Source organism: Periplaneta americana, chromosome 9 (genome assembly GCF_040183065.1).
Source record: "Periplaneta americana isolate PAMFEO1 chromosome 9, P.americana_PAMFEO1_priV1, whole genome shotgun sequence".
Lineage (NCBI taxonomy): Eukaryota > Metazoa > Arthropoda > Insecta > Blattodea > Blattidae > Periplaneta > Periplaneta americana.
In genome coordinates this window covers 152795240-152819120 of record NC_091125.1, presented here as the reverse complement: position 1 = coordinate 152819120, position 23881 = coordinate 152795240, and the positions used below count along the sequence as shown (strand labels likewise).

At 34.7% G+C, this 23881-nt stretch overlaps 1 protein-coding gene across 1 annotated transcript in view; it reads left to right on the top strand.

Annotated features, from left to right (window-relative positions):
• The window catches only part of Lrch (Leucine-rich-repeats and calponin homology domain protein), a 328792-nt gene extending 305029 nt beyond the window's left edge, over positions 1-23763 (top strand). Inside the window, exon 14 of the mRNA XM_069836132.1 lies at positions 3013-23763. The gene's annotated coding sequence lies outside the window, so the exon portion shown is untranslated. The remainder of the gene's footprint in view (positions 1-3012) is intronic.
• The last annotated feature ends 118 nt before the right edge of the window (positions 23764-23881 follow it).

Here is a 23881-nt window from a genome sequence, read left to right as displayed (position 1 = left end):
CCTTTTGTATGCACTCTTATTGGACTTCCTATCTGCGTGGTTAAAGCCTACATACAGTTACAATACCTCACCCTCTTGCTAACACTCTCTCCCAAACAACATTCCTCACTCGGCCGTAATAAAATTCTGGAAATTTTTACTTGTCAATTTGTTGTCTAATGTATTGAAGTGTCTGTAAATGTGATTACAATGAATGTTAAATAAAAAGTGCTTTCTGTGTCAGAAAAATTGGAAATCTTACGAAAGTACGATGAGAACAGTACTCTTACTCAGAAACATCATTAGGAATCCCATCATCGACATTAAGAATGACAATAAAAAGTCGCGACTCAATCACTACAGCTGCAATGTTGGGAGGATGTAATCGCAGGAAACTGAAGTGTGGTAAACATGAGGACTTCGAGTACACGCACACGGTAAACAACTATAAATGACATTTTTTTTCCAAAGAATTAAGCACAGTACATATTGTAAATGTCTTTGACGAACAGTATAGTAATTACATAATGCAGTAATACTGTATTACCTTTCATGAATCATGTATTTCAATAAAGAAAAATGCTAACAGATACTATACAAGTCAAAATTAGTATACCCACCTAATACGCGGTTCACACCCGGTCCCTTGAACAGCGTCTTATCGGGGTTTTACTGTATTATGTTTCTATGAAGCATTTGGCAACATCACTGCTGCTGCAATAACTCTAACAAGCGCACCTTGCACTCCTTACTTTCTCCTCCCCCTCTGCTGTACTCAGTCGGTAACATGTGACATTTGGTGCGTTGCAAGATTTATTTAAACAGTTTTCATTGTTATTCAATTTAAATTCATGGCTAAACAGTTTAATTTGCAAAAGAAAGATTCAAGACATTAACTGTTCAGATTATTTCTACCTATCTGCTTGTATAGCAATCAGCCATTTCTCTCGGGTCATTACCGCAATAGTGTGCTGCAAAGATTAGGTAAAAAAAAAAAAAAATTTTTCCTGCTTGACAGTGCTTCACCGAAGGAAAAATGTAATAAAATGTTGTTATACTTAACATGTAGAATCAGCTCTTAAATTTTGATGCAGAAGTTGCCATCCACTCTGTACTGGGTGTTCAGTTCAAAATGTGTCTTGGCTCGCTGTATGCCGTCATGTGGCTAGCTGATGAGCCTAGAGAATTCAATCTTCCTACACTTCCGCAGCTCAGGTGTATAACCTAAGAGGCAGAGAAGTTGGCTAGCAAGTACGGTGTTCATTCTGAAGAGTACATACCGATACGTACGATAACGCCGGTAGTGGCAGGAATGTGAACTGTTTGGAAATACGTACTGTCGGGATATGGGGAGAGGGTTAAGACGATTACTTACGTATTTGTTGACATTAACTTTGACGGTCAACATGGACACGGAGTATTTGATTTGTGTTGTGGAATGTTACCGTACGCAACCGATGATAACAAATACCCTGCGTACGACTTGCCGGCGCAAAACACAGTTCGAAAGAGGTTATGGTAGCACACAGACCGTACAGACCGCCATCTGTTGCTACGACGTTCAAGTTATACCGTACACGTTCTCAAGTTCAGATTGAAGAACGCCTTAAATAATAGGCAACTTCTCTAACATATCAGCTGAAACTCGCTTCAAATCGGTGACCCAACAACAGTGACGTCATGACACACTTTGAAATGAACACCCAGTATACATGCAACGACCATTGCATTACCTGCAGAAGATATGGTATAACTCATTAGAGAAGCAGGGAAAGTTGCTCGTCTAATTCACAGAAATATCTCTTAGTGTTTTCTGCCTGGGACTTTCTTAAAAAGTTGGAATTTCCATATTGAAGTTTCTGGGGACTAACGAAAGAAATCTTTGTCAGGATATGACTTCAGAAGTGTGTTCAGACCAGGTATTTGAACAAACAGATCCCCATAGCTGTAAAGCTTACAATTTCGGAATATGTATGATAAGAACTTTCTTGTGTTAAATTTTAACGTACCTTGTTAACATGTTTCGACCTATTTTCGGTCATCTTCGGAACTGGTCATTGTTGGTCTTGGCGCCTCTTGTTTCCTGTGTGGGTGAGTTCGTAGTGTAGAGTCAAAGAGTGTATGTGTTTTGAAATTGAGTTGTGTGTTGAGAATATCGTTGGGGTGTGTTTTCGTGTGTCTGTATATTTCATATTGTCCTAGTGTGTTGAGTTTCTGGATTTTTGGTTGGATGTGCAGTATTTCCATGTCTGTGTTGATGTCTCTGTAGGTGTGGTTGGCATTTGTGATGTGTTCTGCATATGTGGAGGTGTTTTGTAATTTTGTTATGTCTGTGATGTGTTCTTTGTGACGTGTTTGAAATGATCTGCTTGTCTGTCCTATGTAGAAGTTGTTGCAGGTGTTACATTTGAGTTTGTATACGCCTGTGTGGTTGTGTTTGTTTGTTTGTGTTGTTTGTGTGTGTTGTTTGTGTGTTGAGATGTTTTTGTAGAGTGTTATTTGTTCTGTAAGCGATGTTGTAGTTTAATTTCTTGAATGAGGTTGCAATTTTATGTGTGTTTTTGTTTTCGTATGTTAGTGTGATGTATTTTTTTGTGTTCTTGTGTTTGTGTTGTATTCTTCTGTTTTTTGTGGTTTTGTTTTGTCTTACGTATTACGTTGTCTATTATGTTAGGGTTGTATCCGTTTTCTTGTGCTATGTATTTGATTGTGTTTAGTTCTTCTTTGTAATCCTGTTGGTTCATTGGTATGTTGAATAGTCTGTGTACCATTGTTCGGAATGCAGCTTGTTTGTGTTGTGTGGAAACACAGGAAACAAGAGGCACCAAGACCAACAACGAACAGTTCCGAAGATGACCGAAAATAGGTCGAAACATGTTAACGAGATGCATTAAAATTTAACACAAGAGAGTTCATATCATATATATTCCGAAGTTATACAGTGTTAAAAGTTGTGTAATCAAGATGTATACTAACAATTTCATTTTCTTGCAGTCTGAGAATTGACTTTTTGTGTATGTTTTATGTTTTCAGACTCATTCGAACTTTATCCTGCAGCGGATTTGAACCTGGCACAGTAGGTTGAAAGGTTACAAAAGTATAACAGGGTCTTGTTCAATACTAAGGAATGGTATTTAAAAAAGAGCAAGTGAGTAGTAATATATATATAATGCACAATATCTGGCACCAGTTTTATATTATCTACAGTTCAGTTTAACTTATTTACAACTCTATACCACAACAAAGAGAATGTGCCAAAGATCTTCCTGCATATTTAAGCTAATGTGTACAGCTCTCAGTTATACGTGTCTCATTCTTCTTTTGTAAGTATAATTTTGCACATTTACTGTATTTTAAAATAACATTATTTTAATTATTTGTAAAGATAAATTAAAGCACAGTTTTATTGTGACTCTTAGGTTTAAGCGATACCGCGATATTGTTTTATAATCGAAGACGAAATCAATTTGTTGAAAGAAATAATTTACTTTTTGATAGAAGCGTTTTTCTCATACAGTCGCTGTGTTCTCGAAAAACTGCAGTCAGTGCTATGAATTTGGTCTTCCGGACAGGAACTTACACCTCAGGATCTCGAAGGAAGCTTCCTGTTCTTTGACATCAAACTTGCGAGGTTGCCTTGTTTCTCTGAAAAGCCTGCATTTTTTTTCTGGGGAGGGGGGAATGAAAGTATGTAACGTAGTCACTATTCTCACAATGTGTTTTAATTTATAATTGAAGTCTGAATATCGTGATATATGCTTCACTTGAGTCTTTCAAGTATGAACTGGGCAACATGCTTGCATATTGCAGGTGAAGAGTACTGATTTTCATCAGCCTCTGACACGGTTACAGTAAAAGATCAACCACTGCATTTGCTCGCATATGAGCTGCTCTCAAATAAGGCACTATTTACTGTTTCACCTTCAGATTGGAAATGATCCAGAATTGGACATTTCCTATCTCTGGTACCATCTTCAACTTCTCTGCAGAAGGTGAAGTCTCGAAAATGTATATGGACGATGTTTCCACACTAAACTCTGCTAGATATTACTAATGGTAATCAAATGAATCCGAAAAATAAATCTCCTTCATCCTCATAACATGTCAAATGCTTTTATTAAAGTTGCATATGTTTCAGTTTGTATGCTTCTATCAGATAGAAGTTCGTTTTTACCAGTGGCGTAGCATGAAATTTTGAGCAGGGGAAGCTAATTCAAGTTGTCTTTCATGCAATATGAGAAAATGTATTACAAAAATACAGTCTTAAAATAAATAGTAGTCAATTTCAAGTCAGCAGTCGAAGATTGGTTGGAACCTCGTAAGTAACACCAATAAGGCTTGACCTCAAATGAGACGTAATAAAATACGATTTCACGGTTTACACATATCTCTAACAAATAGACACGTATACGTATAACATTAGCTCACTCCCTGTCATACTTAGAGAAATCACAATATTAGTATCATTACGTAAGTATGCGTCTGTCTTTTGGTTGTGTCCTTCATTGACAGCAAGGGAGTAGGTCATTGTTTTTTAAATCACACTTTTGTTCGTAAGTCAGTCTCGATAATAAAATTGTCCTAAAAAAATTCAAATAAACTAGTGTCAGGAACTGTTATTTCGCTCATTATTTATTATATCAACCACAATGCACACTAACACTTCAACTGAACACAACTGACGAATAGGTATAACTCGGAAACTACTTATTTTAAATGTTAAAGCTAGCTTCTTTTCGAGCCTTGCGACTAGGGTAGTTTAAAAGGGATGGAAAATCTGCAGGGTGGATTACACAGAAGAAACCGGTCTGCTTGGAAGCTGGTGTGTGCAGGCTTCTTGTTTGCTGCTGCATCACAAATAATCCTGAGCTGCCGCATCACAATATTTAACGCGTAAATATAAATTCTATTAAAATTAATAAATAATTTTCTCCATAAACTGCAGGTTTATTATGAAATTATTATTAACTGGGGAAGCTAAGCTTTTTAGCTTACATTGACGCTACGCCACTGGTTTTTACTGAAGAAAGTTTTGTGATGCTACAAAATAATCGGTTTCCAGATTTTCGCGGAATACACGCCTTTCATCATCATCATCATCATCATTGGCATTACGGCCCTTGTAATTTAGCCTTAGCCTCCCTCAGAACATCCGACCAATCACTCCTGTCTAATGCTCGTGTTCTCCATCTTCTAATTCCAACTTTTGTTAGGTCAGCCTGAACGTCATCCAGCCATCTCAATTTAGGTCGTCCGACTTTCCTTCTTCCTACTGGCAATGCATCTAGTAGAGCTTTGGGTGTGCAATTGTTCTCCATCCTGGCTACGTGTCCCAGCCACTCTAACCTTCTGAGTTTTATGTCAACAACAATGATAATAACTTTATATAATTCATATAACTCAGCATTTGTTTTGATTCGCCAAAACCCTTGCTCATAAGTAGGCCCAAAGATTTTCCGTAATATTTTCCTTTCCCAGGCATTTAAGATCTTTATTGCCCTTTCAGATAGAGTCCAGGTTTCACTTCCATATACTACTATTGGTTTAATAATAGTTTTATATATTCTTATTTTAGCTTTTCTTGAGTTACACCTGGACTTCATAGTTTTATTCAGTGCCCAAAGACCTCGATTCCCAGCTGCATTCTTCTCTTTTATATCAGTCATAACATCATTATTGTCTTTCACCATGGAACCCAGATACTTAAAACAGGAAACTCTATCAAAATTAGTATCATTCAAATTAATCTTATTAGTATTATCATGATTCATATTATACATGTATTTAGTTTTATCAGTACACGTCTTTAGCATTTCTAATGCCTAAATAGTAGTTTTGGGCATGCTGCCTGTCTTTCAGTTTCTCCTAAAGTACGTACATATGGCTCATCTTCGCGAACTCTTTTTTTATGCTCTTTCTTTTATGTAATAGTACTAGTATGTAATGTTTATTTTGATATATCGAATATAATATCCTAATTCGCAAATATTTATGCTTTCTAAATCTTCACAAGAGAAGAAAGACAATTTGTATTTATTTTATTTTATTTTTTTAACTATTAGTGGGTACTTGACTGTTTGTCATTCACCCATATGAAGCCAGTTGTGTAGACCAATTTACCGACAGAGTCCTTGCCCAGAATGCGCGATAGGAGGTGGTCTAGTGAGATGAGAATATGATGATGGAGATTTGTTGGGATGCTACAGGGGAATCTGAGCTTCCGGAAAAAGCCCCTGTGTTACCTGGACCACGGGCTTGCCAAACACAAGTTATAAATCGGGGATAAACTGGGGATCAAACCCTGGTCCACAGGATTATAAGTCCAGCACTGTAGCCACTAGACAACCGTGGCGGTTAGGAAGACAATATGTAACTAAGTAGGCTTTGGTAATGACCTAATAACTAGGGCTGAGAAGTTGATGCAATACAAACTCGTTTCACTTAAGCACATCTAATATCAAGTTCAGCTCATAATGTCCCCTTCGGACACGGGCCTCTTCCTAGGAAGGCGGCTGGTTAGGGAGATCCCGGTTAGCCGTGCCGGGAAAGATTCTCCTTTAAGTTGTAACACTTTTTGCACGTGTTCTTTTAGTTTCTCCCTTGCTGCTCTCTGTCCTCTGCGATGCACTCTTCTGTGTGTATTTTTTTTTATTTTTCAGTCTTTTATTGTCTATTGGTCATTTTTAGGGAACTTTTTGTTGCATTTTTGCCCTTTTCTGCTTATAAAAAGACATTTTTTACAGTGTAGTTACAGTCTACATTCGAGAACCCATTGCAGATTGCTTACGCAATTCGATTGCGTCTTATGGTTGGATAAACCTTGGCTCCTGATCACTATGTTAGTGCTTCCCCCATTCAATGCAACAGAACAAATACTGCAGCCACAGTGCCCACAGTCAGTATATTGTATAACGTAAGTGAAGATGTAAAAATGCCGAAAGTAAAACAAAGCAGATAAAAAAACTGGTCACACTTACTTTCGTCATAGGTAGTCTGGTCATTTCCACTTCGTCACAAAGAAGAAATTTGCCACAGTGTTAATTCTTCACCTAATAATATTATATCAGTCATAATGTTTATGGAGGAGGTACTCGTTTTAATATTAATTTGTTACAGTATTTTCTAATCTTGTATTGAATTTTATTCCCAAAGTTAAAGTTCATTATTTTACATGTTTTATTGTTTTCAATTCTAATTAGAGAATTCCTGGGTAGTTGTGGCCTTTGACCCAAGGATATCGAAGTACATTATTTTCTTTTTTGAAATTTTCGTAATTGTTTACAAGTATTTCTATCGTATTATCAAGTTCAACATATTTCTTTTCTTCTTGGTTGGTGAACCTCTTGCTTCAGCTCTATGTCCATTTCAATCTCTGCTGTTTAACCCTGCAGCTTTTCAAATCGATCGTATAAGGAAGGATGTGGCTTACCAACTAACGTGTTAAACCTTCTATGCCACGTCTCGCAAGTGTTGATCTTCCTAGAGAAATTTTCTAGTGTTTGGACATAGCAATTCCAAATTTCTACAGGAAAGGATAGCTGTTGTCAGCCTCTTCCACGTCTTCTGCCCCTTATGTAATTATCCTCGACATAGTCGAAAATTTTGATCGATTTTCCTTCCACTGTTTCTCTCAATTCATCAAATGAATTCATAACATTCTCATCTGGTACAAAGGCAATAGGTACATAGTAACAATATAAATTAAAATTTCATGTAATGGTTCTGACGAAATATGACATGTGACGAATTACAATTTATGTTGAATTGTTAATGGGTGACGAGTATAGCATGTGATGAATTAATTGTGACCAATTTTCCAGACCCCAAACAAAGCAGACTTTTTTTTTTTTTTTTGTGTGATAGTTAGTGACTGAGTTTGGAGACAATGTATTTTCCACAGATGGAAGTATACTGTTTTGGTAGTAATTTATTTTTAAAATCATGATAATATATTTTTTTAAATTTTAATGTCATATTTCCAGAAATTAAAGGTCATTTTATACTGTAGATAATTTTTTTGTGATTTTTAGATCACCAACTTTTGAGTCCTACTAATAACAATCATTACCGTGCCTTCCTTTGGAGAAATATAAGGGATGTTATTGAATTGTGAAGGAACTCAGTCCTTGAGTGAGAAGGTCCAAGGCAAAATGGCTGGCAATTTCCTTGCCCAAGTTTCCATCTTCACAAACATACATCTTTGAGTATCCGGTGACACTCTTCCATATCTCATATTTGAACCTATCCCATGTCTATGTGTAACATGATTACCTATTTTTCGTTGTTTCTGAGGGAGAAATTGTTACTTGCGGAAGTTGCATGAAAGCTTTATAAGTGAACGTGGTTTGTATGTTGGTAAATGCAGTGCAGTGTCTACTGAACATTTTGGAAGGCCTATTATGAAACAATCTGTGATATATTTGCTGAAATTCAGCTTCCTGGCACTTACGAACTCGAACTTGAATTTTTCACAGAGTGATTCGTGTCTAAAGTTACACAGTTCGAATCTCAGCTGGGGAGCTGTTTACCTGACTGAGAGTTTTTTAATATTTCCTCAGTCCTCTGAGGCGACTTCCAGGAAAGTACCTTCGAATAAGACGAGTTCATTACCTTCCAGATAATTTGTCTTACAAATATTCGTATACAAGCCGAATGACTTCATTAGTTGTAATATCATTGCGAAATAGTTGACACAAAATGAATCTAATTTTATCGTTTCTAGGAATATCAGCTCCTACTTTATATGTTTTCAATTAACATAAAAAGTTATTGATTGAAATCGTGTCTTTGTTAGAGTATTAGTTTGCTGGTATAACTCAGGGAATTAATTTGAAATGTGTTTGAGTGAACTGTGAGGCACTTTATCAGAAATGTTTCTGTGCTTTGTTTCAAGTTCTGAAAACACTGTTTTATGATAGTGCTGGCCAGAAGTGGTGGTTGGACGAAGGTATACCCCAGCTGTCTTTTGGCTTAGTGTTGCCTTTCTTTACAGATCTGCATGCATCAAAACTAAACTCTATATTTCTCTGCACAACTAAATGTAACAGTCCATGGAACACTTTCCTTTCAGGTGTTGCCATGTTGCCGGTTACTGTCCAAGCTTTGCAAGTTTTTTTGTGCAGTCCTAAGCATATGATTGTTATGTGAGTAATGACAATGTGCAGAAAAATGTACTTATTTACGTAACTAGGACAGAAAATGATACTTTTGTGTATGAGTTAGACATTTACGAGCGAGGCATTAGCCGAGTCTGGAATTTCGAAACGAGTGCACGATAGACACTTTCGTACTAGTTACATACAATATCTTTTGGCACAACTACATGGAAATACTATGTGAATTAATGAATTATTAATTAATCACAGACTATTGAGATTTTTATATGCTAGGAGTCATGGCCTTCTAATACTACATTGTCTTTATAGTATCTCTAATTATAATTATATTATGTTACTATGACAATTTTGAATTATTCATGCGGAAAAATGAATGTAACAGTGTTTATGCTCGACCATGCCGAAATGTAGTAATTATACACCTGATAGCAGCCCTTTAATGGACCTCATTAAAGTACACCTATTCATTAAAGTTCAGGTGTTCCACCAATCAGAAAATACCACTGTAGCAATATGAAAGCGCAAGTATCGATTATTCTCGGATATGCAATCGAAAGAAAACTAGCACGAGACATTTGTTTCTCGGAAAAAATCAATACTTTCGCGTCTGCGCACATCTCACAATTTACGAGGTATTGCACAAGGTCAATTCTGCTCCTCAGTCAGAGAAGAATAACATGAATACTTATGAATAATTTCAAGTTAGAAATATGGTCGAGCATAAAATGTCGTATGAAACTTGACCATAATGGTAATTAAGATGCTCGTATGAAAATTATGAAACTCGCTTGCGCTCATTTCATAAACATAGTCGCTTCTTAATTACTACCATGATAGGTTCGTTGCATAATGTACTATTTTGCTGTAGCGTACAGCAAAAAAGACATTTCGAACCAATAATGTTTTATGAAAAACAGCAGTTTCCATGTACGTGTGCCAAAAAATAATTACAAAAAAGCTGTCTTTCGTAAGTCATTGGCAAAGAAAGTTTAAGCATAGAGGGGTGAAATAGTCTCCTCCATCCAATTGCCCCTTCTGGCTAGACCTAATGTAATTGATGTGATCTTTTTTATATAAAAAATGTATTATGTCTGTACAAGTTAGTTTTCCAGATAAGAATACATGATTTCTCTTCTGTGGAAAAATTATTTTTAAAAGAAAGAAGAAAAAAAACAATGCGTGGCCTTCTCCCAACCTTAGTTGTAGGGGAATGAAGACACAAGAACAATGGTACCTACACATAATGGCCTTTCAAACAATTGTACTCCGAGAACAAGAATTTTGTAATGTAAACTTCAAGAGTTACTAAGGGACTACTTCCATGATCATAAGACAAGATGGCTGGCTTAGTCATGATCTGGCTCTGATGGACTGTGTTGTAAAGACTTATAACAATTTACTTCGATGATAGGAAGGTGTTAGAATATTAACAGTGCTGGCAAACCATGCCTAGTGCTCTTAAGGTATGAAAAAGATTTTACTCTTATTGATGTAAATAAATACACCTGTATGCTGTTAATGTGGTTTCCCATCGGTACACCTAACTCATTTATTTGTATGTGATGAATATATTATATATGTGAATGGTATATTTAACACTTTTTTAATACGGAAGAAATGTACAAAAAATAAGAAAAAGACCAAAAAAGATATAGACTGCGAACCAAATTGATGAACCTGTTGTGAGGTTACATGCAGTTGATGCGAAAGAGCTTATTGTTACCGGTACTCGGTATGTTGTTTAGAGGTGATTTTACAACTGTGGACAGTACCGAAGTCTGCAAGGCACTGAGCGAAGCATTGGTGAGTGGAGATTGCCTTGACTTTCGGTTCCTTTATCACATGCAAGTAATATACCCGCCATCTAAAATGTTTCTTTTCTTAACCATTGATTTCAGTTTTATTGTGTCTGGGATGTAATGGTCTGACAGGGATGAAATTCATTTTTAGAGAAGTTACAGATCTAATGTTTGTCATTATATACAGACGTGGACAAATTATTAGACTAAAACCTTTTTCTTGGCAACATAATGTAATTCGTCATATCAACTATCCGTATAATTCACAGAGTCTCTATTGTTGTAACTATGATTGTTTACATCTTCTGGTATATTTTTCCAATGTTTAAGTACATTTTGTCTGGCTGTGTTGGTACTACTGTTATTTTAATTATATACTACAGAAGATATTCAACAGTCTGTTCTCCCGTGGCCTGCAAGAAGACCGGACATGAACAAAATTGAAAATCTGTAATCTATACTGAAGAAGAAAGTGAACAAAAAGAACCTTACAACAAATCATGGACTCATTTAAGCACTGTCTGATATCTGGCTAAATGATGCTGATATTCAAAGAAAGTGTCAAACTTTGGTTTTCAGCATCCCTGACAAAATCAACGTGTTAATAAAAAATAAGGAAATGTTCACAAAATATTAGTAACTTCCAGACTCAATTTTCTGTTCATTATATCTGTGCAAAATACATTTTTGTTCATTATTTCTGCCGATAAATACAGCTTTGTTGCACATATAATTAATTCAGTCTAATAATTTGTCCACGTCTGTATTTGTAATAAATTTCTGATTCGTGGATTCATTGCCACTCAGTCTGATAAATAGCAGTAATTAGTTATTATGGCACAATAAAAAATATTGTCTGAAGTTGCTTGTACATGATCAAATTTTTCTTCCAATTCAATATTTTACAAGAAAACGTGTCAAAGATTGATCAATATTGAAAAATATTTGTCAAAGAGTGTTCATATTGCTGAAGATTTGACAACATTTTAAAACACGTGCTTCAAATTCATTGTAACATATGTACAATATAAATACAGTCGAATTTTCTTAAGTCAAACTTCTATAACTCATTTCTTCGATATCTCAAAGTAATTTTAATTTCCTGGTGGAATCGTGAATAATTTACATGTGCCCTAATATTTTTTCTGTATCTCTTAAGTTCTATTACACTATTTTTTTGATATCATGATGAATATTTCTCTTCTTAGTAGGAAATACATATTCTTAAACTCGATGTTAAGGCGGAAATGAAAGTTATGTACTTAGAATTGAATGCTTTATATCAGCGTTTCTCAAACTTTTTTGAAGTGGGGACCACTTTTTTAAGTCAGAACAGTTCCACGGACCACCTACTCTTGTTTCCTTCGAAAGCAAATTTATCATTTTTGTGGCATATTTTAATACCAGTATACTTATATTTTAAAATAGAATTAATTAATTATAATACTTTTCTAATTATAATTTTTGTAGCCAATCGCAAGTAACTTATAACAAATTCTGTGCATTGTTAATTCATTGCTTGCCTGTTAGCATTAGTTGTTTGAAATCCTTCTTACACTAGTAGTTGTCCATGTCTCTGTTAAATAGTGCCCAATATAAATAATGGAAAACTGGCTTCGATCCGGATCTTTGAAAAGAAAGAAACATGAAGATACGTTTCATTTAGGCAGTGCTAATATCAGAAGCTGTGTGTGAAGAAGTATATTAATTATAGTGTTATTAAAGAAATATCTAAACCTAGTGGTAGTTAGTCAAAGAAAAAATACTTTCGTAAATATGACAAGAGTTATTTGGAACTTGGATTTACTTGGTAAGGCAATGAGAGTGAACCAAAACCTCGGTGCGTTGTTTGTTATGAAGTGCTTTAAACGAGTGTATGAAACCCGCGAAATTGAAACGGCATTTAGAGACGAAACACGCAAGTGTAAAAAGTAAACCTGTCAGATTTTAAAATAGCGGAGTATAAAATTTCTTATATCGTCACCTAAAAAAATAAATAAAAAAATTAATGCAGAAACATGCCCGATTTTCAGCAAGTAAAGATGCAATTTGGCAAGTTCTATTATTGGTGTACGACGTAAAACTATTAAGAAAGTCATCAATACATGAAAAGGTTCCTCTGTTACTTTGGTCCTCTGTTATGAATTCGGGTGATTCCTGACTGGGTTACAGGCTCGGCACCAGATATGCAGTAGAAGATGGTGAGAAACGCCACGTTCATAGTGGTTTAAATCCCTCTTTTGTTGCTGAGAGTAGAGTGGGAAGTGGGTAGATGGGTAGGGAGAAAAAGTGAAAGGCGATTGCCATGTATCATTTTCAAACTCTGAGATTTTCAGCTATAGTGTGATACGCAATTCGTTTGAATTTTATTTTTTCTTCTGTTTTTTTTTTTTTTTTTTTTTTGAAGGACCATATGGGCAGAACTCGAGGACCACAGGTGATCCGCGGACCATAGATTGAGAAATGCTGCTTTATATGAAATGCCATTACTTTAAAAACAATGTTCATTATTATTATTATCTTTCCTTTGAAAGTATCCTTCTTCAAGAAACAACCCATTACTACTAATTCTGCCCCTACGGTATAGCACAATGAGCACCACTGCAAGGACATAATGGCATGTCTTAATACCTATTATTCTTCTCAAACTTTGTTATGAATTGCTAAAATCGTCGTCTTGAAAAGCAAAGATCGTGGACAACCTCGACTTCTCTTTGTTGAAAGTTAAGTGATAATATTTGTCATCAATAGTAATTATTTATGGTATTGGAAATTTTTTCATATTTTCTATATCTTGAATTTTTTATAACTCGATGCATTATTCAGTTTCTGGAAGCACTTCTAGATATCGAACTTCGATTTACGTAAATCCTTTGGAGAGTAACTAGGCTATACGAAACAATATTTGTATTACTTAACTGTAATAAAACAAAGAATATTACGATTTTATATTATTTCAAACAATATATTTACGATTATTATTCGTCTAGGTTTTAGGTTAGAATCTTCTTCATTCAAAAATACATGTAACTTATCGGTAGTTATTTTGAAATCTGCTTTGTAATTTCCTTATAGACATTATTTTTCTTCATTTTATAGTGCTATTCCACAAAATCCATAGTGTACAGGCATGGGTTTAATTTATATAATGAATTAACTCACAAACAATTCTCTCAGCCATGACGCCATGTTATTTGTGATTATTCGCGCCATAATACAATTTCTAATCCCATTGGCCACTTCCTTCAAAGAATTGTCAAGACTTTGATCAATTAGAACATATTCTTATTTACTTTAAATACAATCAAAGATTTTTAAAGTATTGTAAGTGATTTGAGAATAAGAACTTGTAAAGTATTGGCAAGTCTTGAAAAGTCTTGTGAATCATTGAATTTGACGAAAATTTGATCGTGTACAAGTAGCTTTAAGAATTTCATTGTCTGACAAATCATTCAGATGACTACATCCCTGACACAGTCCATACGAAGACTAATATATTAAAGAAGTGCCAAGTTGTCTTGAATATGTCAATATCTGTTGCTAGGTAGAGACATTCAGTTGTAGTTGCAAGCACCCAATGCTTGTGTGTGTGTAGTAGAAGACATATCACAAACTCAAATACTTGGATGATGGATGTTTCTTTCTCTGAACTGGTAACTGCTCAGAAGCAAGGTATATACGACTGGTGGGTGTGTACTGTTACAGTCTACTCGGAGATGGTAATGACTGCAGTTCCGTATTTCTTCTCCATCAAATGTGTTTTGTTTAAATTCTGATTTAGTTTCAAGGACATCGGAGAATAGCTTGTAGGTTCTCATTTTTATCCATCACGATGTATATTATTGATAGAAAAATGCATTCCACTCCTTTGTCCTCAATGTTCGAGTTTACCTGTCTTCAGGTTTGCTTTGCCTTTGCTACAAGACTGTGGAAGCTCACTTTGACAGAAGCTTTATTTTTATATTCGTCATGTCACGAGTTTGGAATATTCTTGATATGTGCATAACATGTTCATGGAGAACAAATATCGCAGTCCTTTTGCTTCGTGAAACCTTCTCCTTACAATGTTACTGTTTCTTTGTTTGTATTGGCATTACGTAAGAAACTGCAAAGTGATTCAGTGTTTGCCAGTCTCGAATTTTTAAGTTCAAAAAATAAGCAATTAAAATAATTGTCCAATCAAACATAAATATTTAATGAACTAAGTAGGGTTAATGAAACTAAGTGAAATTAAAAATGCTGTAATAAAAATTGTAAATATTAAGAAATATTTTGTGCTAGTTTGTATAAAATACCAGATTTAGAAATTAATGAAGAGCTATAGTCGCGACATTGTTATTCCCGGCATGACTCCTCCTCTTTGCTTATGTCTTAGGAAGTGAAGGCTCTATAAAGTCTAGGTAGGTAGTATCGTTCGCCATTTTTGTTCTTTCGTTGCCGAGCTACCATACGAGGAATCTGTTTGCCACACCGTTAAACATTATCATGTCGTAGCTCCTATGACAATAAATCAAATGCACTGTAATTCAGCAAATAATTGAGCGGCAAATAACGTCTTCGTTTGCTTTCTGCGAACGCCAACGAAAGAGCGAAAATGGCGGGCGATTATAATAAGTATTTATCGAGCCTTAAGAAATGAATAACATCTTCATCAGCGAATCACAAGACGCACACGTTTAAATTTAGCCGACCTGCAACGCAATTGACTGCCGGAAATTAGAGCGACGGGACTATAATTTTGTCTTTTCTTGCAGTTCTGAAATGCTACTCTTTATTTCTGGTTTACAAAGCAAAGCATAACATAAATTGGTTAGTGATTCATTCATTCATTCATTCATTCATAGTGTTCTGCTCAAGGGCAGGTCTTTCACTGCAAACCCAGCATTATCCAGTATTTCCTATTTTCTGCTTTCTTCTTTGTCTCTGCATATGATCCTTAATGATGTCTATCATCTGATTTCTTCTTGTGCCCCGAACTCTTCTCCCGTTCACCATTCCTTCCAGTGCATCCTTCAGTAGGCTGTTTCTTCTCAACCAGTGACCCAGCCAATTCCTTTTCCTCTTCCTGATCAGTTTCAGCATCATTTTTTCTTCATCCACTCTTTCCAACACAATTCACTCTGATGCCGGGAATTGAACCCGTGTCCTTGGTTCTGCATACCAAACTCTGTAACCACTGAACTACGCTGAAGCTCAATTCACAGCGATAATCGTTTATTTTCTGTTAATATAAAAATAATTGTTTCACTAATGAATCTATACCAATAATTTCAGTTCTTCCCTTTATGTGTCTCAGATGATGCATTTTACTTTCTGTAGCTGGGTAGTCACGAGGGAAAAAAATTATTTATAGCTCTAATCTTTGATTTATAGGAGTTTGTTTCTTTTCTGTGGTTCAAAATTGTTTTAGTTTTCGCAGTTACAACTTATATCAACATCTTACATTATACATAGCAGGACTATTTGAAATTTTTGTATGCACTTATTTTGTCATTCTCATCTGAACTTGAGATTTGGTGTATAATTCTATATCTTTATTCGAATATTTGAGCTCTAAATATGTCAGCATTCTTGCAGATCATGGCCTTCGTATAATATTGTTTACCGTAGTGTGTGTTTTGTTTTATTCTGAAATGCAATTAGCTAGTTCTCAAAACTGACGACAGATGGATTTTGGAAAATAGGAAAATTATGTTGAAAAATTGACATTTCACTGAAAACTACTATTTTTCTGAAAAACTTTGAGTTCCAAGCTTCAAAATGAGGGGTAATTTATTAAAATCCGTTCAGCCATTTTCCCGTAATTTCCATTACCAGTTCAAATTATATATATATATATGAAAGCTGTTATATAACATGTTTGTCTCAATTGTTCATCTCCCTGACATGTCTTGAACCCTGATTAGAACATTCCTGTGAGATAGAAAAACATAATTTCTACAAGTTACATTAACGTGATACTAATGACAACCTTAATTCTGGTTTATGTAGAATTTTGGAACAGATTTTAAACCTAAATAAAGTTCATCAATCTAAAGGAACTTGCCTATGATCTGATTTTCAACATAAATCTCACAGAATATCTGTTGTTTAGCAATCTCAGTGACAAGAATCTGGTCCATTGGTCCTGTTGCAAGTATGTGGAGATTTGTGATCTACAATCATTTATTTGGTAAACACTGAAGCACTTTGAAGAAATGTAAATAATGTAAGAGTTTATGTACAACGAAAAATTATATATTGTTAAATGGTGCTTGAAATTAATTAATAAGAACGCAACTACTTCGAAATCCTCTTAGCAACGCATTTTGCATTATTGGATTTGTTTTTCTCATCCTTTAGCACAATGCTGTCAGGTTTTTTAGTTTTAACAAATCTGCTCAAAATGTATTTATAAAAATATATTTATGTGATGTATTTAAATACATTTCATTATCACCACGTGTTAAATTTTTTACTTAATCAATATGGTTTTATAAGATATCCTCTTTCATATTTAGTGATGTTAGAAAGGACAGGACATGAGAAAATTCTAGAAAATCTGAAGGAAGTATACAGTATTAAGGGATTAGGTACAGCTTACAGCAGTAAAATTTTTGTAAATATTCAACGTTTTCTTCCTCTATTACTGTATCTTGTACATTAATGAAAATTGGTATGTGTGAAACACTGTCCTTATGCTATATGAAAAAATATTTTTACGATTTAAAAAAAAAATTACTTATATATTTCAAAATTAAAAATGGTGGCAGTTCACTGTGCAGTGATGAAGTGTTTCTCTCATAACTCATAAACTTGTTAACTTTTTTTTGTTTTCTCTCTTTTATTTTATTGCTGAAACTCATATTTACAATATCATACTCTTTCAACCACATTCCTTAGTAAATAATATATATTTTTTATTTTGTGTTAGAAGAAAATACTGATATTTATTTGATCATCTTTTAAAACGAATTTATTTTTTTATCAGACAAACTATTAAAGGTAGAGGAGTGATCTTACAGATATGACATGTATAAATACACACAACAGATTTCATCACAGAATGGTGGATAGTTTTTGAGTTCTGTAGGAAACACTTCATCATTGCACTGTGAACTGAATTTTGAAACAATAAAAAAAAAGTATAAATAATTGTTTTTAAATCGTAAAAATATTTTTTTTTTCATATAGCAGAAGGACAGTGTTTTAAACATACCAATTTTCGTTATTGTATAAGATACAGTAATGGAGAAAAAAAAAATGTTGAATATTTCCAAAATTTTAGTGCTGTAAGCTGTACCTGACCCCTTAAAGAACATATTTTCTTTTCCTGCAAGAAACTTTCATATAAATAATGCTTAGCCTGACCAAATAGATGTCAAAAGACATTATCGAGTGGCGAACTTAATCACAACAAGATTTTTTTTATTGTTATTATTATTATTTATTTATAGTTAAGATCATCAGGCTTTCTCTTCCACAAATATATAAATAATAAGAGAAAAAATCTAACTATAAACATAAAACAAAACTACACGAAAATATATACATGCTGCAGTTACACAAACTTAAATGAGTTAAGCTGTATGATCAGATATCATAATAATCATATCCTAGTTAATTAACAAGGCTAATATATTAACAAATATAAACAAGAAACTTGTAATTTTAATTCCAGACAAGAAAACAAATCAGTCTATATAGCAATCCGTAAAAACTATTAAATAAGACAGAATTTTCCAATTTAATTTTGAATTGTGATGACCGGCAATTCCTGACGTCATTAGGTAAAGAATTCCAGAGGCGAGGTACTTCTACAGTGAAGGATGATAAGTACAAAGAAGTTCTGTGAGAGAGCTTCAGACAGACTTCCTGACCAAATTTTCTTCGTCCCACTAACTTCCTTACTTTGCAGACTGTCTCCGTGGACCATGTTTCAATTGCAACTGCAAATGTTTACGCAGCAATTATCTCTTGTAATCGCAATGGCCTCTAATGTACAAAGTAGGAAGGAAAGTATAAAATATGAGCGTGAATGCAATATTGTAATAAATTGTAACGCATCTAAGGCTGAATAGCTGATGGGCCTTGTGCTGGGATATACTGTAATGTTACATTGTCGTTCCGGATCATATGATGTCTAGTGTGCCGAAATAAGACCTCCCCTATTTTAATTTGACACTATAAAGACAATAGTTATATTGATATTTTGTTTATTTGATACGAAATCTCAGTAAGATTTGTGTCCACTTAAACGAAGTCCAGAGGTGTGACGTCCGGTGAACGTGGAGGCCACTGCTAATATACTCAAAATGCATGGGAATTTTCCTTGTCCGAAACTTAAAATACAATTACGAGTTTATATTACAGTGTAAATATAATATTTATTTGTCTAACAATTCTAGCCCTAATAATGATGATTGAGGGGGTGGTTCTAGGAAGGAAATTTCTCCCTGGTGTTCAAAAGTCATTATCTCTCTTCTCCAGAGGAATTTCAGGTGCATCTAAATTACTTTAAGCTAATTATAACTTATAATCTATTTATGACAAAGTTAATTTAAAAATTAAAAGGTAAACAGTTAAAAATTTAAAAAATCCCATGATTCCAGTTGCATATATCAGGAGCTCTGTATTTTAAAAACGTGTGTGTTAACACTAACGAAACATGCTGATATTATTCAACTTCTGAACTAATAGTGAAATTATTTACTCTTAGCAAAGCATGGTGTATCCATTAGATGCATATCGTCATTGTTCCTGCAATAACTCCTATGTGCAAAATACAAAATTTTTCAGTAGGAAGAAAAGACACATTTATTCATTCTATGGCAGCCATACATAGGAGACTGTGAATTCTTACATTTTCGAAACAAAGAAATATAATTACATATATGAGGGGGTCAGAAGCAAAGGGATACAAGTGACATTTCCAAGAACATCAGTTAAATGTATCCGGGGCAAGCTAAAACATTTACAATTTTAGTGGCAAAGGGATACATCTTTTAACCACACCACACACTAAAATTGAAATAAAAAATTTCACGGAATTTACGAGATCTTGAATACTTTCAACCACATTTTCTCACAAATAACTTAAGTGCACTTATATCCCTTTGCTTCTGACCCCCTCATATGAGATTATGTTATTTGCTGTGTCACTGTTTCAGTTATTTAATAGAGCAAAAATCTGAAAATCGATAAATACTCGTATCTCACATAGGAGTTATTGCAGGAACGACGATGATATGTAATATTGTAACTTTTAGTCTGCTTTAAACCACACCTGTCAACAATGTAACGTTTATTCTTAACGATTCACCCTACAACAATGGGTATTCTACTCAACACAGCAACACAGTATTCGTTATGACAATACACGTGTATTATTGAGAAGAACAACAATGTACTCCTAATTTCAACTAATGTTCACAAAGCAGTATGTGCAGAACAAAACTGTCAGTTCACAGTTCGCTTGCCTTGGCTAGTTCTTCTAGCTCACTGTTCAAGTTCACTACACATCGAACTCAGGACTTCCGGACGCGCCGCACTCACCTGGATACTGCCACAGCGACGGACCCACCCAAGTTCACTGCACGTCGAACTCAGATCCTCCGGACACGTCGCGCTCGCCTGAGACAAGACTTGAAGGCTGACTGAAGACTAACTGACTGACTTCCGAAGACTCACTCGCGCTTTCATTTATTAAATCACACGTTCTGGAATCTTCGATTCGCATGGCTTACGGAATCGTCGAGAGGATTACGCTTCTAGAGGCTTCTCCTGCTCTCTCCGCTCCGCGCCGTCACGTAGTTTTCCTTCCCCTCGCCCCGCACCGCGCTACAGCGCCTACCGAAGCTCGAGTTCCGTTTCCCCGCGCCTTCCTTCTCGCTGGATGCGCACAAAATTCGTTAAAAAGAGGTTTTACTGTATATAAGTACTATATTTCATTTGATAACTTCATTAATAATTGGACATTGATACACAAACATGTATCAAGTAATTTTCATGACATGTAAAAGTCAAGTAGCCTATTTTATATTTTAGGCTTTTTAAGACATTCGTAATTTTGTGATGCACTAATATATAATTTAAAATATGTTCGTATTTTAAAATATAATAATGAAATTCAGTCTAAGATATATTTTTCAGTCCACACCTGTGGAGTAACGGCCGCGAAACCAGGTGGCCCGGGTTCGAATCCCGGTCGGGGCAAGTTACCTGGTTGAGGTTTTTTCCGGGGTTTTCCCTCAACCCAATACGAGCAAATGCTGGGTAACTTTCGGTGTTGGACCCCGGACTCATTTCACCGGCATTATCACCTTCATTTCATTCAGACGCTAAATAACCTAGATGTTGATACAGCGTCGTAAAATAACCCAATAAAATAAAATAAAATAAAATAAAAAATATTTTTCATGCTACTAGCAATTGAAGGGAATAGTTGTTCTGTCTAAAAATTATAATCATAAAAGCACAGAAGAAAAACATAATATACAAACATTTCTTATTTTTTATGAAAGAAAATGTATTTTCCTTCTCACAATATATTTTTATTAAATTCCTCAAAATAGGAACTTTCACTTTTTTTTTTATTTATTTTTTTTATTTTTTTTTTAGACATTTCGGTCGGGACCTTTCTGAAGCCCAAGAAAAGAGGAATATTCCAGGGTTATAAGATGCCATCCCAGCATTTAATCGTTTTAAGTGAAATGTACTATTTCACCATTAACACTACTTTATTCCAGCTACAGACAAAACAGGTTAACATACACAGATTTTGACTTGTATAAGACTTCAAAAATTCATCTGTAAGACGAGAAAAATTAACAGTTATGTCTAGGAGTGTGATTTTTGGTATTAACGATAGACGGGAAATGTATAAAAAACTTAATTTTATGCACGGAAAATGAATGTCCAAAATTAAGTTAAATATATCCGCAAATTTTCGCGAAATTCATATAAATTCACGAAATTACTTTTTAATCACGATATTTAAAAAAAAAAAACAGGTTTCAGGGAGAATTCTCACGAAAATTACTCTTTCTTCCAAATAAAAAGTGAAAAAAAAAATTTGTTATAAAATATACATGAATATTTATACATACTTTATCGGTCAGCATTACATATGTGTGTTACAGCTGGCGCCAGCGTTTTTGGCGTGTGTCCTAGAAATATAGTGCCCAGTTTGTGAGCATGTTGCTAGTGCAGCTGAGAATGGTACCACTTGCTATACACGTCACATCAGCCATTTGCCAAACACAGTTGTCAGACTGACTGCGGCAAATGTAAAACACTCGCACTTAACGTTCCCATTACTTTTTTTCACACGCCAAAAACGGTGACGCGGACTGTACCTGGCAACGATGTAAGCATAGTTTCAGGGACTAATTCCAGGGAGCAGCACAAGCAGATAACGGTCGTTTCTCTTTCTTGCAACAACTGCCTTCATGTGATCCCCTCACAGTCGAATGAAATTGAATTATGATTTTTTTTTTTTTTCGTTGTTGGTAACTCTATAGCATCTATTAGTGCTTGTGGTTGTGCTAACTGATGGAGTTACTTGTCAACAATGTGACGCTGAAACTTGTGTTCACGTTACTGCCCAGCGACAGTCCTGATACATTGTATTTTATAGTTTTGAAGACTGGCTAATTAATATTAACCCGGCACACTCACACTCATAAAAATTTCCAGACTCTAGACACCCAGGCAAATTTTCTTCTTCAAGAAAAATTCACCTAGAGTTAAACCCGGGAATCGAACCCGGGACCTCTGGAAGCCAGCATGCTGACCAACAGACCACGGAGGTAGTCGATTTAATTAATGGTGCGAACAATTTTCTGTTAGTTTAAAAGGAATTGTTTCAGTAATAATTAAAAAAAAGTTGTTTTATTATTTTTAAGTTTATTTATGGTGCGAAATATGCACGAAATTGCTTGTTCTTTTACGAAATATACACCGAAATCAACCCATTTTAATCATCGAAATCATGGTAAAATAATCACCATAAAATCACACCCCTAGTTATGACTTATGATTGTGTCCCATTGCAAAAGATAATGCAAACAAAAGTCAAGTAGTCTAGGATATTAACCCCTTCAGGCCTGGTGTACATTTTAGTGTACATTGTTTCTTTTTTTAGTTTTTGGAATGTCTTCGATAGTTTTAAATATTTTGAAAAATTCAGTGTGATAAAAATGGAGAATATTATTTTTGAAACATTTCTATACCTGAATTAAAAATAAAATTTAAAATTTTGGGGCCCCAGGGGCCAAAATTGTCCCCAAATTTTGATTTTCTGTGAAGACTTCATTTGGGAATTTTGGACCCCCAGAATGATTATGTGACCAGTTTTTTTTTTTCAATTTAAAAAAAAAATATAAATTCAGGTCTGAAGGGGTTAATTTATTCGTGACTCAGTCAGCTGTGTTTGGTTCTTAAAAGACGGTTGGCTGCCTAGACTTCGTCCAGAAATGAAAGTGATTAGAAATTCATCCTAAGATGTCAGACTGTAGATAGTCGTTTAGCGTTCTTCGTAAATTATTCCAATTTTTGTATGTAATTTAAAACATTTGTCTTTCTGTTTGTGTAACTGTTCACATTTGAAATTGTTCATAATTAATTTCAAGCACCGTCCTAGAACGAACTCTCTTTTTAATTAGATCTCATTCAACGACTTTTGAATATGGTGAGAATATTAATATACGACTAATGATAATCCTGTACTACTACTAATAATAAGATGGACAGGTTTGGTAGTTGCATGATTTAATTATACCTGTTTAGTGTCATCAACAACACCAACAGTTTAACAAGAACAGTTGTATTATCTAGTCATGATCTGTAACCGCTTAACTAATTAATACTAAGGAAGATACTGAAATCAATCTTTGTCTTTTATTTAATATTTACATCTTGTACAAGGTTAATCAGGAAGTAAGGACCGGTCGAGCATTAAACAAAAATGGGAAATAAAATTGTTTACTTACAGCAATTATTTATTTC